General features: G+C 37.4%; 1 protein-coding gene and 1 pseudogene across 1 annotated transcript in view; one reads left to right on the top strand and one right to left on the bottom strand.

Moving 5' to 3' along the window:
* The window catches only part of NYAP2 (neuronal tyrosine-phosphorylated phosphoinositide-3-kinase adaptor 2), a 252,409-nt gene that overhangs the window by 177,209 nt on the left and 60,100 nt on the right, over nt 1–15,100 (bottom strand). The gene's annotated exons all lie outside the window — the stretch shown is intronic.
* LOC114053027 lies at nt 6,490–7,476 on the top strand (annotated as a pseudogene).

Raw genomic sequence — 15,100 nt, 5'->3', positions numbered from 1 at the left:
TAGATGGTAGAAAGCTATTTAATTTGACCAAGCCTTAAAACCAATTCACTCTGAATCTCATGGAGCAGACAACAATAATAGGTCCCTGCCCAAGCATCACTTAATGGTTATTTTTTGGGCCCTCCAGGCTCAGAGTTAATATAAATAGTAACTGTTTCTCTTTTGCCCAGCAACCTTGAGAGGCTTCCCCTCCCAGTTTTTTTTTTTTGTTTTTTTTTTTTATTAAAAGGGCCATCCCTTGACTCACTTCTTAAAGAGGCCTATTCATTATATCATTTATATTACCAGTGAAGGCTATTGCTGAGGCTGGTTCCTCCCCATCATCATTCTGTCACTTTTTGTGCCTAGATTCTGGTCACATTTGTGCCAGGATCCCCTGCATTTAGACCTTTTCATCTGCTGATGATTCCCTGGGGTACTTGGTCTCCAGATACAAGAAGTCCCCTGGATTAGATAACATGACCACCCAGAATTCCCTACAGAGTATGGAATCTAAGTGTGTCTGTCTGGCTTCTCCTTGTTCATCCTCCTAGCACTCATCTACCTCTCTGTGTCTCCATGTCTCCACTTAGTCCTCATCAAGAATGAAGGACAAACAACAAGAATTAAGCAATCATCTTCAATGTGGTATAAATAAGGCACAGATTTGACTACAACAGAATATATACCTTATCAGAAACTTTACATTACCAAGAGGATTTCACACTTTGTTAAAGAGATATCATCAATGCCAGAACAAACTCTTGCTCGTTGGAAGAATTTACATCACATAGGAGGAGAAATCATTAATACTAAAATGATATCCTCAACTGTAGGTACAGTGATGACAAGGTTAATTTATCCTGGGAACACCAACTAAAGGTTCTCAAAAGTAAAGGAATTTTAGCGGTGTAAAGGAACTTAGAGACCATCCAGTCCAATCCCCTTTATCTTATGGAAAAGGGAGGTGAGGCCTATATAGGATTTGCCCAAGGTCACAATTACTTAGTGGCAAAGGCAGAAAGATTCAAACCTGGGTGAAGAACCCAGATAGCTTAGTCTTTAAAGCAATGTTGGATTGTGGAATCATAACTCTCGAGCTAAAAATAATCTTAAAGGTCAGAAGACAATAAACTTGAATAACTGAGTCTAAGCCCATCATTTTAGAAATGAGGTGACTGAGGACCACACAATTTAAAAGACTTGACTGATGTGATATAGCCAGTAAGTCTCCAGGGCAGAATGCCAACTTGGGTCATCTGGACTCCAAGTCCAACTCCATATGAACTATATTTTGTGGCCTCTCCATTAGTAGACAAGGAAACTAAGGTCTAGATAGGTAATGTCAGAGAAAGAAAGTAATGTGGCATTGTGGCTAAAGTGCTGGAATTAGAGTCAGGAAGAATTAAATTCTTTTTTTTTTATTAATTAATTTATTTTGAAGTATTAACCATCACTTCCATAAGCTTTTGAGTTTTAAATTTTTCTCCACCTCCCTCCCACCATCCTCCCCAAGATGGTGCACGATCTGATATTAAAATATTACACATATTTTCAAGTTAGTGATATTGTAAGTAAGAATTAGAACCACTAGAAAGAAGAAATAAAACACAACAGAGGAAAAAAATAGCAAATAGTATACTTCAATCTGCATTCAAACTCCATAGTTCTTTCTTTGGATGTGGATAGCATTTTCCATCCTGAGGCCCTTGGAGATGTCTTACATCCAGTATTGCTTAGAAAGTTAAGTCTATCAATATTAGTCATCGCACGATGTGGCTGTTACTGTGTACGATGTTCTCCTGGTTCTGCTCACTTCACTCAGCATCAGACCATTCAAGTCTTTCTAGGTTTTTCTGAAGTCAGCCTGTTCATCATTTCTTATAGCACAATAGCATTCCATTACATTCATATACTACAACTTGTTCAGCCATTCCCCAATTGATGAGCATCCTTCCATTTTCCAATTCTTTGCCACCACAAAAAGAGCTGCTATAAATATTTTTGTACATGTGGGTCCTTTTCCCACTTGTATGATCTCTCTGGGATATATCCCTAGAAGTACTATTGCTGGGTCAAAGGATATGCACATTTTTATAGCCCTTTGGGCATAGTTCCAAATTGCTCTCCAAAATGGTTGGATCATTTCACAACTCCACCAATAATGCATTAGTGTTCCAATTTTCCCACATCTTCTCCAACATTTATCATTTTCCTGTTTTGTCATGTTGGCCAATCTGATAGGTGGTACCTCAGAGTTGTTTTGATTTGCATTTCTCTAATCAATACTGATTTAGAACATTTTTTTCATATGACTATAGATGGCTTTAATTGAAGAATTAAATTCTAATCCTCCCTCCTATACTTGTAAGCTGTATGACAAAAGGTAAGACACTTAACAACTCTGAGCCTCAGTTTTCTCATCTGTAAAATAGGGATAATGGCACCTACGTTGTTGAGAGACTCAAATGAGATAACCTGTGTAAAGTGCGACTCAAAACTTAAAGCCAAGGGGAAGGTGGCCTAGCCATTCCAGATCTTAAATTGTATTATAAAGCAGTAATCATCAAAACTGCTTGGTACTAGCTAAGAAATAGAGTGGTGGATCAGTGGAATAGGTTAGGTATGCAAGACACAGTAGTCAATGACTATAGTAATCTATTATTTGATAAACCCAAAGACCCCAGCTTCTGGGATAAGAATCCACTCTTTGACAAAAACTGCTGGGAAAACTGGAAAAGAGTATGGCAGAAACTAGGCATAGATCAAAATCTCACACCATACACCAAAATAAAGTCAAAATGGGTTCATGATTTAGACATAAAGGCTGATACTGTAAGCAAACTGGGAGAGCAAGGAATAGTGTACCTGTCAGATTTATGGAGAACAGAGGAATTCATGACCAAACAGGAGCTAGAGAACATTACAAAAAGCAAAATGGATACCTTTGATTACGTTAAATTGAAAAGTTTTTGCACAAGCAAAGCCAATGCAACCAAGATTAGAAGGAAAGTAGAAAATTGGGAAAGAATTTTTACAACCAATCTCTCTGATAAGGTCCTCATTTCTAAAATATATAGAGAATTAAGTCAAATTTATAAGAATACAAGTCATTTCCCAATTGATAAATGGCCAAAGGATATGAACAGACAGTTCTCAGATGAAGAAATTAAAGTCATCTATAGTCATATGAAAAATGCTCTAAATCATTATTGATTAGAGAAATGCAAAATCAAAACAACTCTGAGGTACCACATCACACCTATCAGATTGGCCAACATGACAAAACAAGAAAATGATAAATGTTGGAGAAAATGTGGGAAAATTGGAACACTAATGCATTGTTAGTGGAGTTGTGAAATTATCCAACCATTTTGGAGAGCAATTTGGAACTATGCCCAAAGTGCTATAAAAATGTGCGTACCCTTTGACCCAGCAATAGCACTTCTAGGGATACATCCTAGAGAAATCATACAAATGGGAAAAGGACCCACATGTACACAAATATTTATAGCAGCTCTTTTTGTGGTGGTGAAGAATTGGAAATTGGGAGGATGCCCATCAATTGAGAATGACTGAGCAAGTTGTGGTATATGAATGTGATGGAATACTATTGTGCTATAAGAAATGATGAACACGCTGATTTCAGAAAAACCTAGAAAGACTTGTATGGTCTGATGCTGAGTGAAGTGAGCAGAACCAGGAGAACATTGTACACAGTAACAGCCACATCGTGGGATGACTAATATTGATAAACTTAACCCTTCTAAGCAATACAAGGATCTAACACATCTCCAAAGGCCTCATGATGGAAAATGCTATCCACATCCAAAGAAAGAACTATGGAGTTTGAATACAGATCGAAGCATACTATTTGCTGTTTTTCTCTTCTGTTGAGTTTTGTTCCGTCTTTCTGGTGGTTCCTCCTATTGGTTCTAATTCTTACTTACAACATCAGTAATGTGAAAATATGTTTAATAGGAATGTATATGTATAGCCTATATTAGATTGCATGTGATCTTGGGGAGGATGATGGGGAGGAAGAGGGAGAAAAATTTTAAACTCAAAAGCATATGGAAGTGATTGTTGTTAAATCAAAATAAATTAATCCAAAAAAAAAGCCAAACTTAAAGCCGTATATAAAAGTGATACCTATTGATAGTAGTAGTATACTGTAGCAGAGCTGGGATCTGTATTCAAGTCCTCTGTTGCCAGAGTAAACTTGAGTGTCAAACTTTTAAGTACTTGTCCTATAAATGAGCACATTCTCTTATCGACAGCATAATGAAACATGATGGAAACAATGTTATTATTATAAAGGTTATTGTCCTGGTCTGCTCATTTCATTTTGCATCAGTTCACATGAGTCATATCAGGTTTCTTTGAAGTCATCTCTTTCATCATGTCTTACAGAACAATAGTATTCCACTTCATTCATATACAATGATTCTTCCCCATTCCTTAATTTATGGGCATCCTCTTAGTTTCCAGTTCTTAACCACCACACACAAAAAAAGAGCTTCTATAATTTTTTTTAATAAATATGGGTCCTTTACCTCTTTTTTGATGTTTGTGGGGCTATAGGCCTAGTAATGGTATTACTGAGTCAAAGGCAATGCACAGTTTAATAACTTTGGGGTCATAATTCCAAATTACTTTCCAGAATGGCTGTACCAATTCACAATTCTACCAAGTATCTTCCTTTGAGTCCCTCCTTCTTCTCAAAACCTCCACAAGGGAAAGGGCCAGAGTCCATAGTCACAACTGCAACTGGACACTATCCTATAAGCCATTCACCCACCTACTCCCATCTTTTGCTCAACTGTTTTTGCCTGGGTGAAAAAAACTGGGTGAAAAAAACTGGGTGAAAAAAAATTCCCATTATGTTCCTATTCTATAATATCATACAGCTTTGCCTTTGATCCCAAAAGAAATTGCCCAGTAATGACATTTGGCAAATGGTATGCCTTAAAGAAGAGCTCTCTTGAGAGAAATTTCCCTTTATTTAAATCCAGACTTTTTTATGTGACCCACAAGGATTTTACTTCGATCTTCAACTAGGTCAAAGAGGAAGGAGCTAGGTGTAAGGGGCAAAAAAAAAAAAAAACTTTTCACTAACTGACTTCCATTTGCATTGAGAATTCAATTCATCAAACACTTATTAACCAGCTAGTAGATATAAGGCACAATGTTATATCCTGGGAAAACAAAAACAAAACCAACAACAGTCCCCAAACTTAAAGAGCCTACATTCTCTTGGGGCTGAGGGGTTGGCAGGACATAACATTTAAACAGATACATGACTACAATGGAATTTGAGGACAAAGAAAATACTGATATCCCAGGAAACCAACAAAGACTTTTTGTAGGAGGTCTCATGTTGGTTAAACCTTGAAGGAAATTAAGTATTCTAAGAAGCAGAGAGGAAGGGGAGAGACATTACAGGCACTAGGGGGATAACTTGAAAAAATCAAGGGATGGAATTCCAGGTTCAAGGAGTAGTCACTCTGTTCATGAGGCTAGAAAATAGAATGCATAAAAATGAACCATGTGAAATATGTCAGTAATAATAGGCTATAGGCAGACTGTGAAAAGATTTTAAATAACAAGTTGAAGAACTTGTATTTTATCTAAAAGGCAACAGGGAGAGAAGTAGTTTCTTGAGCACTGGAGTAACAACTATCTAGAAAGGCAAGCCTGGAATGTAAAATAGGGTATGAAATAGAATGTTAGTCCAAGTTGGTTCCTGAGAGTTCATCTACTTTAACCTTTTTATTTAAAGATTAAGGAGCTATGGCCAAAGAGTTCACGTAAATTTTTAATGATAATATAACAATCTATTGGCATAACTATAAATAGAATTCTCATTTTTTAAGGCAATTGGGAATAAGTGACTTGCCCAGGGTCACATAGCTAGTAAGTGTCAAGTGTTTGGTCTGAGGCCGGATTTCAACTCGGGTCCTCAGGGACCTTCAGGGCCAGTGCTCTATCCACTGCACCACCTAGCTGCCTCTGACTCCTCATTTTCTAATATTATCCACTGGTATTTCTACACCTTCCTTTCCATCATCACAATATCTACTCTTATCGACTCATTGGTGTTATTCGGTAATTTTTCAGTCATGTCTGACTGTATATATATGGCCCCATTTTGGGGTTTTCTTGGTAAAGATACTAGAGTGATTTGCCACTTCATTTTTGAGCTCATTGTATAGATGAGGAAACTGAGGCAGAGTTAAGTGACTTGGCCAGGGTCACAGGGCTAGCAAGAGTTTGAGTCTGGATTTGAGCTAGTAAAGATGCATCTTCCTGATTCCATGCCCAGGGCTCTATCCATTTCACCACTTACTGCCCCAACTCATTGCTTGAATATTATCAAAATACTATGACTCCTAACACACTCTGAGGAGAAGAAGTGGCAGCTATGGTTAGGTCTGGTGCAGCCAGAGTTCTAGGCATCTCCTACAGGGTAGAGAGCAGTGTGGGGAACCGGTATATACGTACTTAAGAATGACAGGACCAAGTTCTAGATTCTGCCAATGCAAATTTCCTGAAATGGAAGATGTGATTATGGTGAATGTATGGTCCATGATGAAATGGGAGCTTATGCCAGTCTATTAGAATACAACAATATTGAGAACATGATTCTTCTTGGTGAGCTGTCTAGAAGACATATTCACTCCATTAACAAAATCATCTGAATTGGCAGAAATGAATGTGTGATAGGCATTAGAGTGGACAAAAAAAAGGATTTATTGATTTGTCAAAAATAAGAGTGTCTCCAGAAGAAGCAATCAAATGTGAAGACCAATTCACCAAATCCAAAACTGTTTATAGCATCCTTTGTCATCTTGTTGAGCTGTTAGAATACAATAAGAATGAGCAGCTGGAAAGCCTGTTCCAGAGAACTGCCTGGGTCTTTGATGGCAAGTACAAAAGCCCAGGATGTGATGCCTATGATACATTTAAACACGCAGTCTCAGACCCTTCAATCCTGCATGGACTGGATTTGAATGAAGATGAAAGGCTGATGGATAATATAAATAGGCGCTTGACACCATAAGCTGTCAAAATCCAAGCTGATATTGAAGTGGCTTATTGTGGTTGTGAGGTATTGATGCTTGAAAGAAGCTCTGAGAGTAGGCTTGAATTGTTCCACAGAAAATATGTCCATCAATATTAACCTGATAGCACTGCCTCAATATGTGATGACTACTACAACCTAGAGAGAATAGGTTTGTCCGTCCTCAAATAGGCTATGAGTGTCATCAAAGAAAAGATTGAGGAGAAGAGGGGTGTCTTCAGTATTCAAATGGAGCCCAAAGTGCTCACAGACAGATGAAACAGTTTGTAAGACACCTGGAGAGACTTGAGAGAGACTATTCTGAGGTGGATGGATATGATGATGTGAAGAAATGGAAGCCAAAGGTGCAATTTAACTTTTTTTGGGAAAAGGAGTCTGACTGGAGGAACACAGATCAGCCCTTCCCAGCTTAGACACATTAGACTTGAAAGTTTTCCAGTGTTGAAAACTTCAAAGTTGAATATTTTATATTTCAAAGCATTTAAAATCTCAACAGACCAACATGTAAAATGCCCTCCAAACAAATATTCATGGATTTGGATTGGCAGGTGTGCCAAAGAAAGATGGATACCTATTAGGGTTGTACTTCCTGGATGTGACTCCATTTGAATTAAGTGACCATTCAATGCATTGTAGAGCATTTGTTTCCATAAACTCCTCTCTCTAACCTCTACTGTCTTCATCTAACCACAGAGTATGGAAAGTAGAAATTAGACTGCACCTCATACCCACATGAAAGAACTCTCATAGAATTCATAGATTAACTCTATGATTGACTGTTAACATAAAAGATCACTTTCTTACCTAACAATCATAAACTTACAATTAAATGGAGAAAAGTCTAAAAGTGAAATTATCTTTTTTTCCCCCGTAATGTCAAATTTTCTACACCTGAAACATAACAGGAACACACTGGAAGAGAACAGATATCAAGGTGTCATTTAGTTTAAATGAGACAAGATTAAATCTTACATCACATATGTCTTCTGTCCCATTTACAAGGTTTTATTTGTGCAAGAAATCATTCATCAAACATCCACCCAACTTATTTAATAAGCCTTTAGCCTATATGGCCACTTCCACTGAGAAGTCTATATCTCTTTGTGAAGACATTCTCACAACCAAATTGACAATACGGGCGGGGGGGGGGGAAACCCTGACATCAGCAGCAGCATCAGTATCATCATCAGCATAATTATCAATATTTATATAAGACTTTAAGATTTGCAAAGTACTTTACAAATATTATCTCACTTTATCCTCACTAAAACCCATGGGGGAATAGGTGCTATTTTTATCCTCATTTTCCAGATGACAAAACTGAGGCAGCCCGAAGTTAAGAAACTTGCCCACCAAGCATTGGAGGTAAGATTTGAACTGAGATCTTCCTGAATCAAAGCCCAGCACTTGATCTCCTGAGCCTACTGGCTAAATCATGGCTAAGGGATATGAGTTCCAAATTTCAGACATTGATTTGTGCAATTGTAGGTCCTGCTCTATCAAAATAAATTTGTTTGTTTCAAACTCTTTGCTCATAATGAAAAGGATTTCCTCATGGTTCATTGAGGTTCTAATGAAGCTGTGGTTCTTTTCAAGTGCTCTCGTTCCCCAAACACACAAATAACCATAAAAATGTAAAACAAAACAAAGATGAAAACAAAATCCTTTATAGCTACTATTTCCACAATGAGCCATTAGAGGATATCCAACCACATTGCAAATATGTTAAAGCACTTAATGAAAGGGAAACTCATCACTGAGTGGGGCCAAATGGAGGGAAAATAGGTGTCTTCATTTATACTTCACCAAAACCCAGGAACAAAGAGGGAATTTCCCCATAAGATGTAGGCAATTAGTAAAACCATTCTTGTTTAGTTTTGAGAGGTGATCAATGATGAGAAATCCTTAATGCTTCCATATGTAGAGAGTAGGAACTGTATCCTCAGCACTTAGCACAGTGTCTGCAATAAGTAGGAACTTATTAAATACTTATTTACCTGACCTGACAAGTAAATGACAGTTGCTGTTAGCCTGAAGATATGTTCTATCCTCTCTTAAAGTCAATTGACCTTATTTTATTTTATTTTCTCAAAAGGGTATATGAGAACAGACTGAAGCATGCTATTTTTTCCTTTCTTTCATTTTTTTCTTTTATTCAAGTCTTCTTGTACAAAATGACTAATATGGAAAAGTTTTACATAATTATACACATATAACCTACATCTGACTACTTACCATCTCAGGGAGGGGATAGAATTTGGAAGTCAAAACTTTAAATAAAAAAATTAAAGAGTATGTGAGAGTGGGGAAAAGCAAGGAAGGAAATGAGACAAAATGTAGTCATTGAAAGAGATAGTAAACTTACACTGAAAGATATACATATATATGTATGTATATGTATACATGTATTCTATGCATACATATATATACCTACATATGTGTGTGTATATATATATATATACGTAAATATATAAAAACACACTCATACGTATTTATTCAATATCAACTCTGAGCAAAGCAATGCAAACTATGCTAGGCACTACAGAAGATATGGATTTTAGATAAGTTAGATTCTCTGTGTTCTTGAACATTAAAAGTCTGGTATGAGGTAAGATGGGCAGCTAGGTAGTACAGTGGATAGAGTGCTGGACCGGGAAACAGGAAGATTCATCTTCATGAGTTCAAATCTGGCTTCAGATATTTACCAGTTGTATAACCCCAGGCAAGTCACTTAACTCTATTTGTCTCAGCTTCCTCATCTGTAAAATGATCTGGAGAAGGAAATAGCAAAGCACTCCAATATCTTTGCCAAGAAGATGCCAAATGGGATCACAAAGAATTGGACATGACTGAAATGAATGAACAACAACAACAAAACAAGATAAGACATTAATGCAGATGACTAAACAAACAGTATTGTATGATAAGTTCATTAGAGATTTGCAAAACAACACTTTATGAGTCCAAGGGACAGGGTCATCACTAACAAAAGGAACCACGGATGGCTTGCAGGAGAGGGATTGGAGTTTCAAGGACGGATAGTACTTCAGAAGAAGAGGCAGAGGGGTGACATTCCAAGAGAAGTTGTAACGGGAGTAAACACAGCATCAAGAGAATTCTGGGCATGTCTGAGGGACAGAGATTAGTTCAATTTGTCTGGTTTAGACTGAATGAAGGGAGGAAGTATAAGATAAACCTGAAAAGGTAAGATGGTAACAAATTACCAAAGGGTTTGAATTCAAGAGAATAGGGAGACACTGAATATCTCTCAGCAGAAGAGTAGCACTGATGATTCATGCATGAAGGAATTTCCATTCTCTACTAATTTCTCTTTTCAGAAGAATGCAGTATCATTCTTTTAAATTGTATGATTTTATTTACTCATTTTACTCATTTTAATAAATTTCTGCCATCATTAATTATTGACTTCCTAGCAGAATCATAATAAAATCTATAACTGAAGCCAACCTCTAAAACCTTCCCTACGTAGGGGAATCATCAATATTGCCTACTAGTAAAAAGGAGAGAGGGCTCTATTTCTGAGGGCTTGTTTGAATGAACCCTTGAATTTCCATGTTGGTGCTCTGTGCATTGCTACTCTCTGGAGTCTTTGGAAACCAGTTCAATTATCTATACTGCTTGATAAAAGAAAAGGGAGGAAAAGAGGGAAAGGAACAATTAAGCACAATAGGTTTGAGTACAAAGAATCTTATAAGTGTTTCCCAAATCTACTAACATCTCTTCTCAAGTGAGCTTTGCTTCTTTTGTTTTTCATTTGTTTGCCTGAATCGCTCACTTGGACGTCAAAACAGCTGCTCAGCAACTGTGGTGTTTCATTTAGAAAAACACATTTCATTAATAAATATCTTCTGCCTACCTGCCTGCTGCATGACCTTTATGTCTCTATTATCATAACAATGAATTACTTTTATCTCTGTGTATTTGCAAACACTCTCTGGGGATCAATAGAGGTGCATATAGCATAATGGGGTCATCTGTTCAATCATAATTTTTAATAGCAGAGCCATAGTCGGCTCTGGTAAAGAGGAAAAGAGTCCATAAATTTTGGAGAGGTGGGTTGGGCTTAGAGGTTTTATGTTGTTTCTTTTCTTGTTTTGATTCAAAAGGACTTCATGTTAGCTTTACTAATTCAAGTAGGAAAGGGCCAAAATGACAACAATAACGGTGAGGCCATTTGCCATCTCTATAGCTCTATCAATATAGTAGATATTTGATTTTTTATTCTTCCCAACTTCTCTCATTTCCTTATACTTTCATACACTAAGCCTAAAATCTTTATCAACCATTGGGTTCCCTTCTTGCTCCACTTATCCAGACTTGTCACCCATGACAATGGGCAGAAACTTTCTTAGAGAATGTATCCAAATGCCCCTTGGGATATGCCTTCTCCACATCTTTTTCAATCTTACACTACTTTCCCTTCTCAAGGACTTATTTTCTCTGCTGATGGGCTTTCTTACCACCTGGCATATCCAGATTGATAAACAACAGGAAGCTCATGCCAATATGCCATGGACCTGTGATTTTCTTGGTATGACACCTCCCTTCATCAAGACAAATAAATAACAGCTGACATTTACATTGTGCTTTATTGTTAACAAAACATTTTACATACAATAAGGTGTATCTCATTACATCTCATACTCATTAAATATATCACATTTGATAGTTGATACACCTGATATTTTGGTCCCATTTTTTCCCCATTTTACATGTAAGGAAATTGAGGCACAGAAATGTTAAGTGACTTTCTCAGTTCATGCCTATCACTCTCTCCATTGCCTCTTACAGCAATAAGTGAAAACAAAACAAAACAACCTAATTCTCCTTATAAACTAGCTTTGAATCAGGTATAGTGTAGGTATCAATATGTGAATGCCGATAACCCAGACCTGCAAAGACCTGATGAAGAAGCCATTAAAGAGACTACAGAAAAGACACAGGTAGCCTTAGAGAAAGCTGTGCCTCAGAAGGTTGCCACAGCTAAACTCTTTCAAGCTTCAGATAAACTAACTCCAGCTCAGTATATCCAGTATACATCATTTCAGCAAGGGATGGGGGTAGGGGACTTTCAGCTCTGGAACTAGGCAAAAAGTTATTGGATGGAAAATATGCAAAAGTTCCAATGAAGCCTCTGAAATTTAAAATTAATTTTAAAATATAGACATGCATCACTGTCTTCTATGCATCAGAATGTCAGTTTTTTATCCACCTTTGTGACAGAATAACGGATTTATTCCATGGGTATAGGGAGAAGATGCATGCAAATGATTGAAATTTGCTATTCTGTAGCTGATTTGGAGTACTCTATTATTCTTTAAGTTGCCTATCTCCTAACGTTAGCACTACAAAGCAACTCTCACCACCTCTATTTCCCCAAATTTTCCATTAGAACAATATAAGTACAGTTTGGAAACTGAAAGGGGATACTATATCAAAATCTAATTCTATTTTGCTTTGTATTGCTTTAGCTACTACACAATTTTGACACCTGGAAACAATGAAATGGGATGAGCTTTCTTTCCAGTGTGATATTTCCTGATCATTCTGAAATAGAATTAACTAGCAATACTGATCATCTTGAAAGTGGTCCACCTGTTACTTTGAAATTTCAATTTCAATAATGGTCTCTGTAAAGAAGGTATTATCTGCTAGATCTGGCAAATGCATTTATTCTGAATTATAAAAAGAAAGGCAGGGAAATAATTTTCAGCCCCTAAATTACCTTTACAGGTAGTGATGAACCTTTGCCAAATCTAAATGATAGAGAGAGAGGGAGAGAGAGAGAGAGAGAGAGGGAGGGAGGGAGGGAGGGAGGGAGAGAGAGAGGGAGACAGATAGAGACAGAGACAGACAGAGGGGAGGAAGGAAAAGGAGAGGGAGGGGGGAGAGAGGGGGAGATAGGGGGAAGAAAGGGGGAAGAGATAGAGGGAGGGAGAGAGGGGGGAGAGAGAGAAAAGGAGAGACGGGGATAGAGAGAGAAAGAAAGAGAGAGAGAGATTTTTTTCAAAGGATTTTTCTTTAGAATAAATAAATTGTTTTAGCCTGTCTGTACCTTGCTATTTAGGTACCCAGGAAGCATTGAGAAGTCAAGTAACTTCCCCTCGGTCACATTAAGGATCAGAAGCACAATTTGAACCCAGGTCTTCCTGACTTCAAGAATGGTTCTTAATCTACTTATTCCACATTGCCTCTTACTGTTACAAAATACCGCAATCACCACCACACAGTTTAAACATTGTGGCAGAAAGATACCCTAAGATGGGTCTTCATAGCTTCTCTGTGAAATCAAGTAAGATGTATTAGACGGTCTATGAGGTCCTTCCCAACTCTGAGATTCTGGATTAGGATTAAAGTTATTTTTTTTCTTTTTATTTTCTTCCTCCAATCTTTCCCCTCAAATCTCACATTTTTGAATGAAAAATAAAAGAAAAAGATATTGTTTCTGTGCACCAGACAACAGGTGCAGCACATAAATTTGTCTGAAAAGATGTACTCCCCATTCTGCTGTTTATCTCCCTTCATTATGAAAGTTTATAGCCCTCTATAATTAGTTCCCAGCCTATCTTTCCAAAATGATTGACTTTCTGCTATATCCCTCCTTGAACCCTTTCATCCAGACAGATTTTCAGCCTATTTATACACCTTGAAGCCTCCTATTTAGCCTGTCTACACATCTCTGCTGGGCCTAAGATATCCATTCCCTTCTCCCCTCCAAGAGCTGACTCAACTCTCTCTCTTTCCTCAAGGTCTAGTTCAAGTCCTAATTTCTCCATAAACTCATCCTTCAGCACTTATTATGAATTCTGACAACAGTTTGTGTTTATGGTGAAGTTACACAAACAATAAATTTCTTCTTGCCTACTATGACCAAGGTCAAAGCTCACCTTATATTTCTGTTCATGTTTTATCCCACTCCCTTATTAGACTATACTCTCCTAGAAATCAATAACCATTTTTTAAATTATTTCTATTCCTCAAAGTCCCTTCCATAGTGCTTTGCATAGTTGTGGTTGTTGTTCAGTCTTTTTTCAGTCATGACTGACTCTGCATGACTCTATTTGGGGTTTTCTTGGCAAAGATACTGGATTAGTTTGTCATTGTTTTCACCAACTCATTTTACAGATAAGCAAACTGAGGCAAACATGGTTAAGTGACTTGCCCAGGGTTACATAGCCAGTAAGCGTCTGAGGCTAGATTTGAATTCAGGAAAATAAGTGTTGGATTTGGAGCCAGGAAGACCTGAGTTTGTATCCTCACTTATTCTCTACCTGTGTGACCCTTGACTAATCCCTTAACCTCTCAAAATCTTATTTTCCTTATCTCTCCAAAAAGAGATAATGATAAAAGCACCTATCTCACAGATTTGTTGTAAAGACCAAAGGAAATTACATATAAAAATATTTTTGGATCTCGAAACACTTTATAAATGCTAGCAATTATCTGTCTTACCCAAAGGCAGGCTAGCCTTCTGTCTCTAATTACAGTGGATTTTTCACCATACCACTCTTCCTCACTGGTCCTTACCGGTTAATGGATCAAGAGGACAACACAGTACATGGGAGAAAGATACAGAATGTCCTGTCTATGGATCTTGTAACCCCCTATGGAAAATGATGGTCATTCTTTTGACCAGATAAAACTGGAATGTATCTGTCCACTTCAGTCACAAGAGTCCTTAATGGATACTTTAACTCAGAGGATTTCTGAGACCTCCTTTGACTTAACTACCTAATGTTAGGACCTGATCTTGATTTCCCTAATGATCCAGTCTTAGTCTGAAACATAAGACTGTTGCTTGGACACTACTCACTAGCTCCAAATAAACTGGATGATAGAAAAGCTTGGAGTTCTACATCTCCAATATTCTGAGACTCTGGGAGGCTACACAATAGTTCAAACAGAGCTTCTTTGGAACAGAGGAGGACCAGCGATACCAAGAGCTAAATGTATGCTTTTATGCTATCCCACAATGGGATTTTAAAATGCTTATTAAAGGAGATCTAGAAATCAATA

This window comes from Vombatus ursinus, unplaced genomic scaffold (assembly GCF_900497805.2).
Source record: "Vombatus ursinus unplaced genomic scaffold, bare-nosed wombat genome assembly UNPS02014810.1, whole genome shotgun sequence".
In the NCBI taxonomy this organism is placed as follows: Eukaryota; Metazoa; Chordata; class Mammalia; order Diprotodontia; family Vombatidae; genus Vombatus; species Vombatus ursinus.
Note: the sequence above shows the minus strand (reverse complement) of the source record. Positions and strands in the feature narration are given on the sequence as shown.